The sequence below is a fragment of the Canis lupus genome, chromosome 3 (assembly GCF_048164855.1).
Source record: "Canis lupus baileyi chromosome 3, mCanLup2.hap1, whole genome shotgun sequence".
Taxonomy (NCBI): Eukaryota; Metazoa; Chordata; class Mammalia; order Carnivora; family Canidae; genus Canis; species Canis lupus.
This window is the reverse complement of record NC_132840.1, coordinates 29875544-29886018: the sequence shown is the minus strand read 5'-3', so window position 1 is coordinate 29886018 and position 10475 is coordinate 29875544. Positions and strand designations below refer to the sequence as shown.

At 43.7% G+C, this 10475-nt stretch overlaps 2 long non-coding RNA genes across 2 annotated transcripts; one reads left to right on the top strand and one right to left on the bottom strand.

Moving 5' to 3' along the window:
• Positions 1-524: 524 nt before the first annotated feature.
• Positions 525-6922, top strand: LOC140624604 (uncharacterized). The gene is made up of 3 exons (XR_012024075.1): positions 525-875; positions 6378-6564; positions 6634-6922. It is a non-coding gene; the product is annotated as an uncharacterized lncRNA (long non-coding RNA).
• On the bottom strand, positions 6061-8548 carry LOC140624606 (uncharacterized). The gene is made up of 3 exons (XR_012024076.1): positions 8372-8548; positions 7274-7408; positions 6061-6863 (listed from the first exon to the last, which is right to left on the bottom strand). It is a non-coding gene; the product is annotated as an uncharacterized lncRNA (long non-coding RNA).
• Between the last annotated feature and the right edge of the window lie 1927 nt (positions 8549-10475).

Sequence of the window (10475 nt, the reverse complement as noted above, 5' to 3'; positions counted from 1 at the left end):
AAAGGCCCAGGCTTTGACCGTTTAGTGGGGCTCCATTTCCTTATGAAGACTGTCATATCACAGAATCCTTCTATGAATTACATTTGTCTGTTTTTCTTAGTAATCTGCCTTTTCTCATAGCACCAGCCGAGTCTCTGAAAGGGTAGGAAGAAGACGGGTTTTTCCTCTCCCCTACAGGACTGCATATTTTCCCTTCATTGGTTATTTATTCTGACAAATAATGTTGGTGACTATGTGCGTCCTTCAGCTTGCATGGGCCACCACTTTTTCTCAAGAGGGACAGGGCTTCTTGCTCATGAATGATGGCTGCAGCACAGACAAGGCACACAGCCCATGTCTAAGGGCACATGCTCCGACCTCGGCTGCCCAGGTGTGCATCTGGGGCTCAGCTCCCAGCTTAGCAAAGGGACTGTGAGAAAGTCGCTTACTACTTACTCTATAGCCTCTGTGATCTCATCTGCAACATGGGTGTAATAATAACTTGCATCTTGTGGGGTTTGAGGACTCAGTAAGTTAATATGCATGAAGTGCAGTGATCCAGGCCTGTGACTACTAGGTACGGGCTTTTGATTATTGCCCAAGATTGGTGAAAGTTTAATTAATTATTTTAGAAATAATGGAGGCAGGTATGCTAAGGACAAAATGATTCTGATACTCGTTTAAACTCATAAGTCAGGCTCTATTGAGGGCCATGATGTGATGATAGGGGAGCTACTTCTGCAGGGAAGGGGTCTGCAGTGGCAGGAGCTCAACTCTGAACACAAAGACAGAAGATGGGATTTTTTACAGGGTTGGAAGGAGGCAGTGGATGGAAAAATTAGTGAGAGGAAGAGATAATTCCTCACTAAACTGACCCAATGGGATTCTTGATGAAGGTAAGCCAGGGTTATAAGGAGTTGATCATATGCAATCAATACAGATTGATCAGATGCTGAGGGCAGGGATTTTGGCTAAACAGACTGGACCGAACAGGGTTCTGGTTTCAACTGGGTGGTGCACAGGTGGATGTGGAAATCCAAAAGTAGTGGCTCAGTTGGGAGGAAATTACAGCAGGCTCTGACTAGAGTCTGGTCAGAGAAAAGCTCTGTTCAGGCAGCAGGAAAGAAATCTGAATAGTTAACTTTCAGAGCACTTACTCTACAGCAGGGCTGGCAGCATTAGGTTTACTTTGTAACCAGTGCTTCTAGAGAACCTGTTGGGTGTCACCTACTGCCCTGAGCTCACCCTCATTTACTTTATAACCAATGATTCTCATTACTTTGTAACCAGTGATTCTGGATCACCCCTTGGGTGCCACCCATTGTCCTGAGCTCACCCCTGCCACACACCCCAGCTTATTCCTCTCCAAACCCTGGGAGGTACAGGCTAAGCAGCGAAGCCTGGGGTCCTGAGGTCTGGGGGTTAACCAAAATTCAGAAGGACTTGAGGCCAAGATTCTTCTGATCCAGGGTCTTTTCCTGGAGAGTTTATGGACAGCTCCTTCTCCTTTAGATCTCATCAGTTGGCAGGATGAGTCTTCAAAGGCTCTTAAAGATTCTTCTAGGCCTGCTGGTGGCTGCTGTGGGTAAACAGGTTCCTCAGATCCCATCCTTTGGCAAATACTGGAAGAAACAAAGCACTTTGAACAGCATCTTCTAGCTTTTAATATGTTGGCATCCACTGGGAGCCAGGCGTGGGATGCTGGGTTCCCAGGTGGATCTGACTACAGAATATTATTTTTTATGGGATCATCTCAGTAGTTTCCAAAGGAAGACTGCTGGGAAATGTTCTCAAAGGCCCTCTGCAGTTATAAAATCTCTGTGACCTGCTAATTGCACAAAACTGCATAGCACCTGGCACATAAGAAAATACTCTTAAATAATAAAAATAATATCAGCCTTCCTTCCCCATAGATGGTGTTGAGGGTAAAACAAACTGCCCTCCTTCCTGGGTCTGTATCAGGGCAAACAGACCCTGCAAAGCCTTTACCTCGTGCTGGTTGGAGGACATCCATCATTGGTGCCATTTCGACATTTCAACCTTTCTGCCGGGCCTCTGCATTTCAGTTTGAAAAATTGGCCTGCAGTAATGGTCAGAAGCTGCCCTCCCCCTCCATTCCTCCAAGTGAAAGACAAGGACTGCTGTTCTCTCTCCATTGCAACAGTTGTCAAAAAGAAAGACAGCTCTCCCCCAGATGGTTGACTCTGCATCTCCGGCCCAGACTTTTCCATCTACGAGAACAGCTCAAAGGCATTTGGCATTGGGATCTCAGTGAAAAGATCTGCTCAAGATTTTCAAGATGGAAAGAGGTTTATCATTTTGGCAGGAGCTTGATTATGTAAATATAGACGTGTTATGCCCCATTCCTGGGTGCCTCCAAACCGTCCCAGGTGTGCTTGAGGTGAGAAGCTGTAGACTGTTCCCTATGCCACTAAATGTCAACAGCACCCCCAAAGTGGGTCTGTAGCAGCCTCTGATGGATGCAGCCCATCCCGTCTATACTGGTGTCCACACCGCCTCCCAGATGTCTGAATCTTTCTGATGGAAACTTGCTTCCAGAAAGAACAGGTGGAGCTGACAGCCAGTGACTATTCCTCTATATTATAGTTTGTCTTGGTGGGTGTTGGTGATGTCATACCAACTGATGCGTAAAACATATATGTTTATAGGCTAAAGACACGAGCAAGGGACTCATAAGCACAAACATACAACTAGGAAGTAAATTAATGGGAAAATGTCCATTTTTGACACTAAAAATGCAAATCAAACAATAGATAAAATATGTGTGTACAAGGATGTGCATGTGTTTGCCTGTTAAACTAGAAGGAGCCACAAACATTTTTAATAACCAGTTAGTGAAATGATAAGTCTTAGTCACTGCTAGTGGCTATATAAACTGATTTTTTGAGCAATATTTATCAAAGGCTTTAGAAAGCCCCACTAAAAGAATAACTAGCACTTACTAGACACCAGGTCCAAATCTAAGTACTGTAGACACCCTGGCCTATGTGGCCAGGCCAGTGCAATGACTCTTCCGGCAGGTATGCCATAATCTTCCCTTTGTCTTCTGAGGACAGAAACAGGAGAAAGATCTCAAGCAATTGGCCTGAGGTCATGCAACTGGTAAGTGATAGACACAGAAAAACCTGAGTGAATCCGTAGTGGGTGTCTGCCTTTGACTCAGGTTGTGATCCCGGGATCCTGGGATCGAGTCCCACATCAGGCTCCCTGCAGGGATCCTGCTTCTCCCTCTGCCTATGTCTCTGCCTCTCTCTGTGTGTCTCTCATGAATAAATAACTGAAATCTTAAAAAAAAAAAAAAGTGATAGAGGGCAGCCCGGGTGGCTCAGAAGTTTAGCGCTGCCTTCAGCCTAGGGTGTGATCCTGGAGACCCGGGATCGAGTCCCATGTCAGGCTCCCTTCATGGAGCCTGCTTTCTCCCTCTGCCTGTGTCTGTGCCTCTTTGTGTGTGTGTGTCTCTCATGAATAAATAAATAAAATCTTAAAAAACAAGTAATAGACACAGAATTCGAACTTAAGACACATTCCCCCAATTCCCTCATTGTTCTATTTGGTGTGACTTTACTCATTTGTTCCATGTCTGTGAAAGAGCCTAAATATGCAGTCCCATGACCACTTTAACACAAAGATGCCATTTGTTTATTTGTGACAGTGAAGACTTGGAAACACGTTGATGGAATAATACAGTAACTTAAAAATAGCATCTAGGATTTTAGGTTATAGATGTCAGAATGAACGCAAACACATTTATCTTCAATGCCTACCTAAATTCCATTAAAAAGGAGATTCAGTGGAAATTTTTAGCAACACCCAAGATCACAAGGACAATGAGAACAGAAAAGGAAATGGTTGCATGATGTTGAGAGGCAGAGAGACAAGTGTTAATAAACCAGGTTAATTCTCCAAGAAAGGAGAATCCAGTTCATAGTACCTACAACATAGAAAACAGAAGAAAACACAAACATAAAGGAAAACATGCAACACAGAGAAGACCCCCGGGGGCTCAGGGCTCTATGCATCTGACACCCTGGATGCAAATATGGGGTTTGACCATTCCCTCCCCTAGACATGTGCTGGCATTGCAGGAGACTAGAGGTTTATTCTCTGGAGAGGCTAAAACAGAGGGTCACTGAAAACGTGAGGATTAAATGAATAGCCAGATTGAAAACATAATAATTAAATGAAGATTCTCTCCTGGTTAACTCTTAGGCTCCTGGTGATCAGACTTCTCCCTTCCAGGGAAGAGATTAGAAGACTCTTTTCTGGGAAATCTCACCAGCCCAAGAGAAAAGACCTAAAGATGTGAATAGCAGAGTCTCCACAGTGACATTCTGGGCAGATTGCCCCATTGTAAGACCACAGTTGACAAATGTCACCATTATTTGGGAGTCCTAATCAACTTTTGAGGGCCTTTCTATTACATATGAACAAACTTTAAAAAATGTCCAAATATTTGAAGAAGTCTTATAACATAGACAGATACCAGAGAAGCAGACAGAACCTCAGTGAGAAAATAAGTACATAGGAAGATAAAAACCAAAGCAAAACAAATAAGAAACATGCCAATAATATCCTCCAACTTCTAAGAGAAGATATTACATCTATGAAACAAGAACAGAATGTCATTAAAAAGGAACATTTAAAAAAGAAAAGAAACAAAGAAAATGGCTTGGGGACATTAAAACGATAATGGCAAAAAATAAAGACTCAGAAGAAAGGTTTTAAGATAAAGCTCAGGAAATCTCTCAGAAAGTAGCAAAATGCCATAGTTTTAAAAAGATAAGGAAATTGCAGAATCAATCAAAAAAAAAAGAAGAAAAGAAAGAAAGGAAGGAAGGAAGGAAGGAAGGAAGGAAGGAAGGAAGGAAGGAAGGAAGAAAGAAAGAAGAAAGAAAGAAAGAAAGAAAGAAAGAAAGAAAGAAAGAAAGAAAGAAAGAAAGAGAAATTGGAGAGAGAATGGATGTAGCACAGGGGAATAAATCATCAAGAACAGCAGAGATAACCAGTCATGATGTAGTAATTCTAGATGCCTCAAACTATTCCAAGCATTGCATATTAACTCAAGCATTTGCATATTTACTCACATAATTCTAATGAAAATTCTTGAAGTAGATATTATTTTTATCCTACTTTATAAATCAAGACAGTAAAACACAGAATGAATGGCAGTCTGATTACCCAAGGTTACCCAGCTGGTAAATGATACAGCAAGGATTTGAACCCAGTCAGGCTGGCTCTCTTGTCTAAGATCTAATCACTTCACTAGACTGCCTTTCAGTAAAACAGCCTTATAAAATCCAAGAAATTCTTTAGGTTGCTTTCCAGACCTGATGTTTCCAAACTGAAGAGACCATTTGAGTGTCTGGCACAGTGAACAAAATGTTGTGCATACTAAGACATAAAATCATAGCATGGTAGAGCTTCAGAACCCTGGGGATGAAGCAGAAATCCTAAAAGCTGAGAGAGAGATGAGAGAGAACACATTTCCTGTAAGATCAAGAATCAGAATGACATGTGACTTCTTCTTAAGAACAATTCTGGAAACAAGGAGAAAATGGAATAATGCAACACCTTCAGTTTTGAGGGACAGGGAGTCAGACTAGCAGTCTATACTCAGTCAAGTGATGAAGTGTGAACGTGGAATAATGACATTTTAGATACACCTGGGCTCATGCATCTTTTCCTTGGAACCTGAGAGAATCAACCACAGAGGAAGGCACAACATCAGGAAATAGAGGGATATAGGAAAGCTGGGTCCCTAGGGTCATGGGGAAGGAGACTCTAGGATGACAACTGTGTATCAGAACAGTGTCCAGATCAGAGCAGGTCAGGAGACTGGGAGGGGCTTCCCAAGAGGAAGCTTACCAGGTGTGTTTGCATGAACTGGGCAGTGACTCCAGTGAGAGTTAGTTTCTACAAAATTAGGGAAAGACAGGCAGACAAAGAAAGCAAGAGACAACACCCAAGATGATTAACTACATTGAGAATAAACAGTTGTTCAGGAAAAGACAAGAGATCTCAGAGTGTCCACTGAATTGGAAATGCATATTAGCCTTCACATTTGCATGTATATAAAACTGTAAGCACCCAACATGAATCTGACCAGGGTGGTGACTCCATCCTCATGGTGGGATGGTGGAGGAGTGGGCAGTGGGTATTTCTTGTCCCTAGCGGTAAGCCAGTAAATAGAGATGGAAGTTGAAAAAAAATCAATGCGTATGTTATGTACAAACATGGGGTAAAGAACAAAAGAAGTGGCAGGAAAATTAGAAAACAGTAAACTCTGGGGGTAGGGAAGAGGCAGGAGTTTGATCAGTCGCAAATGTTTCTTATAATAAATCTTATAGACTCAATTGATTCTATAACTATGTTCCCAGGTAACTGATTACAATGAACAGTCAATAAAAGAAACAATGATAAATATGAAGGAGGTTGATAATATGACAGATGAGAATCACATGGTTTTGGGTGAAAAGCAGGATCCCAATGACATGAGCAGTACTCCAAGCGTGCAAGAAACAAAACCAGAAGAAAGACTCATGGAAAATGCATCAAGTACTAAAGGTAGTTGGTGGTTGGGGGGGGCGGTGTTTTAAAGATTTTTCTTTAAATGTTTTCCGCATTTTTCTTCAGGCGATGAGGCTCCTCTGGTAATGGAAAGTGGAGGAAAGGACACATACCCCTGCAAAGCAATGGTGCAAATCATGGGCAGCCTGGTGGTCTCAACTGAGTCTCTGTGCTCCGCTTGGAGCCAGGGACGCCCTCTTCTTTGTGACGTCTGATGATACCCATGGCAACTTGCTTGTCATAGGAGCTGAGTATAAACTTCTGGAACAGCAGGAAGTAAAGAGAAGTGAGAAGAGCTGGCAGAGAAAAAAAAAAAAACAGTCCCAAAGAATCCAAATAGAATGGTAGGGGAGACTGTCCATGCTGATGGCATGTGGCTGGTAAGCACCTCTTCAACAATTCTATGCTGCCTGAGAACATCAGAAGCACCAGACCATGAACAGTTCTCTTGTGCTGCTTCCAGATGCACCTATCTGCTGTGTGGACCAATGTGGGGCCCCCTTGCCTCTCCCCTTCACACTTCATCCTGCATGCCCTCAACAGATCTGAGTAGAGAAGATACCCCATGATGGAAGGTCCCAGGAGCCCCACTCTCATTCCTACAGTTGTGAAATCTCTGTCTAACCCATTACACTGTGAGCTTCTTTGGGAGGTGCCTCATAAGGTCACTCACATGGGAGATGTTCAATAAAGGAACAGATCCTACCTCAGGGATAAACAGGAAGTGCAAAGGTTCTCTGGAATCTGGAGGAAGAGAATGGTCCCAGTGGTGGCTGGGGCCCATGTGCTTGCAGGGGCCAATGGTGAGACTCTCTTCCCAATTCTGTGTTTGAGTGATGTCCTGTCAATAGCTTAGAATTAGTCATGGTGGGCATATTTACACAAGGTAATCAGTAAACATTACAAATAACCTCCCAAGTCCCCTGGAGAGCTGGTCATTAAACATGTACTCCCACAATATTGCAGATCGGTACTCAGGTCCCTGTTGGCCACGAGCTCCTTTTCCTAGAATCAATCAGTAGTAGATGCTGGGAATGGCCCCACTGTTCATTCCAAGAGCACGCCAGTGATGGGACTTAGACAACTACAAAGACTTTTCCATCTGGGGATTGTTAAGAGCCTTTATTTTTTGAGAGGATTGGAATCTCTACCCCCGAGATAATTCTGGTACTCACCTCTGAGGTTTTCAGAGATCTCCATCACAACCAGGGTGAAAGAGGAGAGGGGTGTGGGGTTCCCAACCACTATCCCAATTCAGTGGCAGGACCAAGTGACCCTCCACAGCAGACTGCAAATCCTGGAGTATAGGTTTGAGTATTGTCATACTTTAGAATTTTTGTGTGTGCCTTGAAGGAAGTGGCAGGTCACAGACCATCCCTCTCTGTACCCCCATTGCTTGGTTTAAAAATAAAAATGTAATAAATGAGTCCTGGGTGCATCTGCCAACATGGGTGTAATAAAGATTGATACTTTCCAGGAGGTTTCACCTCAGAATGCAAATATAGTCTCCATGAATCAAAATCACAGTAGGTAATAAAAAGAAAATCATTGTACAGTGCTAGACCTTCTGGGTAACACCAAGTCTCTGAGTCTTAAGTCAAGGGGTTCTAGGAGGTTCTGTGGGGTTCTTTGGGTTCTTTGGGCCCTCAAGGTCCCTGGTAAGGCAGCCTAGATGCTTTTGAACCCCAGAATTGGTGGAGTGACTGAGTGTCTCAAGAATTACTCCTTCCTGTCCATAGGATTCCATGACAGGCACCCCATGAGATAAGCTATCATTTATTCATTCTGTTCAACAAACACTCACCTCCTTTTGGCTTACATCTTGTGCTGGCTGTTTCCACGACAGTGGGCTGATTTAAAACTTTGAGCAGCTTCATGAGGTGGGTAACATCCCAGACCCTGTGGGGCAAGACAGAGGTGTTGAGACCTTGACTGACCTTCTCTCCGCGCCGCACTCCTGCCTCAGGAATGTGGGACATGCTGTTTCTTAAAAGCCTGCTTTTCTGTGCGGCTTCAAAGACTTGGCTCTGATCAGAGCTCATGGCCCTGCAGGCTGCTCCTGTTACACTGTTGACTGCATGCACTCCCTGCCCCTGCTTCTGAGGGGGAAACCCATCAGTGCAGAGCACCCCTTCCTCAGACCTGCTGCGGGAGAGCTAAGGGTGCCACGTGTGACTCTGACCATCCCCTCTACTCATCTCATCTGCTTCCATTCTTTTCTTATTGTGATGTTGTCACCAAGACTATGAGTCTTCAGCTGTCCGGGGCACCTGGGAGTATCTATACCTCGTGACTATAGAGTTGTTGCCTCTACTTAGTGAGCTTCATGTTCTATTTGGTTCGCCTCACTCCTGTCCTACTACAACTTTGCAACCCCAGCTGTATGTCACTCCATAAAATGATGGGGGACCTAGACACATTCCTCTAAATTAAATGACTTCTTATTCTATGCCTACCAACAAACCATAACTTACCTTCTGATCTAATAAAATGAGCTTTTCCTCTGATCAGTATAGCCAGCTAAACAGCAGGAAGCATCTCTCTTTGGGCCACCAGGTTCTGTGGGTCTGTGACACTGACCTGTCCTCTCCTAGAGGATGGCCACTCCAGGCAAGCTGAGGGAGACTTGACTTCCAGTTTTGTCAAATGATGCTCTTTGGAATTGATGGATAAAGAGTCAGGAGGGGAGTCATCCTACAATTCAATAATGAAGAGACAAATAACCCCCCCAAAAAAGGGAGGGTGGAAATAGGGGAAAAATGTTTGAATAGATACTTCACAGAAGATGTGCAAATGGCCAAAAGTGCATGTAGAGGGAACATCATTAGTCATAAAAGATGCAAATGAAAACATTGAAATATTAAACTCACAAGGAAATATGAAACATTAATTTGTAAAACCCCAGAAATCCCAAATTTTGGCAAGAATATGGAGCAAGCAGAACTGTGTTGCAGGTGGGAGGTAAAATGGTACAAACACTCTGGAAAACTATAGCGTCCCTCAGGGCTAGTACACATTTACCCTGTGATTCAGTGGTTCCCCTTCTAGGTGTTTATCCAAGAGAAACGAAAACAAGTGGTTAGAAACCCAACCTGTATATGAATGTTCACGGCAGCTACATTCATACCCACCCTGGAAATTATCCACATGCCTACCCACAAGAGGACGGACAAGTTCTATGTTGGTGCAAAAGGATACTTCTCAACGGTAAAAGGAACAAGCCATTGGCACAAACTAGGGAGCTCCCAGGTACCCTCATGCTGAGAAAAGAGGGATACAGAGTACACATCGTTTGGTTCTGCCCATTGGAAGTTCTAGAACAGGCAAAAACCATATAGGAATTAAAATCAGACTGATGGATGCCTGTGGGTGTGGATGATTGACCAGGAAGAGGCTGGAGAACTTTCTAGAGTGAAGGAAATGTTCTATATCATGATTTGAGTGCTGTATTCACAATGAGCGTGGATATATATATTTGCCGAAAGTCATCCAGCTGGACACTTAAAAACTGGGCACTTTAGTGGATGTGAATTGTGTGTGTGTGTGTGTGTGTGTGTGTGTGTGTGTGTTGTAGGAAGCAATCAGGGTCTCCAGGTATGACTTCCCCTTAAGAACAAAGTGTAGACCTCAGAAAACCTCACTTATTAGCAAGGAGCAGGTTAGGTTGTAGGAGCACATTTGTGGGGGATGGAATTCCAGGCTCCTCCCTTCATCTGTGCCTGGTGCCTCGTGACACAGCAAAGCTCAGCCTAAGTGACCTGAAAAGGCATGAGCAAGAGTCCTTGTTGTACACCTGAGATCTCCCAATTGCTTGTTATGCAGCAGCAGCTGGCCACTATACTCCCCTCTCCATCCATACTGCCTTTGAGTCTTCCCCAAAAGTCACTTCCTGGCTTGTCTTACTTCCT